This window comes from Monopterus albus, unplaced genomic scaffold (assembly GCF_001952655.1).
Source record: "Monopterus albus unplaced genomic scaffold, M_albus_1.0 scaffold9.1, whole genome shotgun sequence".
Taxonomy (NCBI): domain Eukaryota; kingdom Metazoa; phylum Chordata; class Actinopteri; order Synbranchiformes; family Synbranchidae; genus Monopterus; species Monopterus albus.
In genome coordinates, this window is record NW_018127889.1 from 1,746,599 (window position 1) to 1,748,159 (window position 1,561).

At 39.4% G+C, this 1,561-nt stretch overlaps 1 protein-coding gene across 5 annotated transcripts in view; it reads left to right on the forward strand.

The window, feature by feature from the left end:
• utrn (utrophin) overlaps positions 1 to 1,561 on the forward strand; it is a 160,206-nt gene that overhangs the window by 143,872 nt on the left and 14,773 nt on the right. The window lies entirely within an intron of this gene.

Genomic DNA, 1,561 nt, shown 5'->3' on the forward strand with positions numbered 1-1,561 from the left:
GAGGGGGGGGGGGGAGACAATGGGATGTGGTTGAATACAGGAGAAAGGAGATGACTTTGAAAGAAATGTAATGGATTGCAGTGCCAACAATCAGCAGTGAGAGTGATTGGTTTCAGGGTCTCTGATGAAGACCCGCTATTTTTGATCTGAGTCGAGAACAAAGTTGAAAAAAATCACACACACACACACACAAACAGAGGAATAGCTGCAGCACTGAAGCTTCTGAGTGTGTGTAAAAGCAGGTGTATGTCCTCTGAAGGAATGAGCTGCTGAATGAGTCCTCTGAGCCCATGGACACACTAATGATGTTCAAACAGGAAAACACCTACAGGACACAGCACACACTCACTGTCGCTGTGTTCTCCAATTTGAAGGGCATTGCTTTCAACAGTATAGGTCATCATCTTAGGTTTGGAAATGAGCAATGTGTGTATGCATGTGTGAAAATAATTTGTGCACGAGAACATGACATACACAGAGAGAATGCAGAATGTTTTTCTAAACCGTTTCAAGTATCACAAAGCCAAATAACAAGGTGTATTTCCAGAAGTGTTGAAAAGTGTGCGTCTGGAGAGCACTAAGATTCACAGTATGCCTTGTGAAAACAACTTTGAGGATTAAAAAAAAAAAGAAATACTTAAAAATATTTACAGCACAACAGTGGGAAGGTAGTGTGCATGAGAAGATGGGTAAAACCTCTGAGAATATTCAGTGAAGATAAAGCAAAGAATGAGCTGCATCCCCTGCTGATGCTTGTGCATCATGTGGACCACTGCTCCCACACTTCACCTTCACTCAACCTTCCTCTTAGAAAACAGTTTCAGGAGTAGAAAGGAGAGAATAGACGAGCAGGGGAAGCTGGAAACAGGGGTGGCTTTATTTTCCTCTCAAAGCTTTTGTAATGTGGGACAAACACATTATCCCCACTCCTCCTCACTTTCGCTTTGTCTTTTGTGAGTTATTTAAAAGAAGCCATTGTTTTTGCCAGCTCTAAAACAACGTTGACACCCCTGCACAGAGGCGTGTACAGTATTAATGAAGTGAGGAAGATGATGGCTTGATGAAGGGTAATGGGTTTAGCTGTAAATGGAAAAAAACAACAATCATAGTTTTACTTTTACGTCAGTGCCTATGCTGTAAGATTTGTATTCAGCTTTTTTGCCCAATGTAACTTGGAAGAAAAAGGAAATTTTAATGTCAATCATAAAGGATAACTAGAATCAGCATGAAGCGTGAAAAAACCTTTTTTCCCTCTTTGAGCTAATGCACTTTTGAAAATGTAATGCAAAGCTGCATTTGGTTTCATCAGATAAAGAATCAGGCTAATCAAGATATACATTTTTAAACACTACCACTTGTTGCAAAGGAAAATTAACTACATTCAATTTGTCTGCTGTTGTAGGTTATTGATGGTGGTTTTGTGAAGGATAATCAATTTAGTTTGAACTGATTCCCTTCACATATGCTCTTAATTTGGACTAAGAGCTGCAGTAAATGATCTTGAAAACCGGTATGTGTGAAAACGGTCATCATTAAAGCTATCTTAAATCCCTAAAAGCAA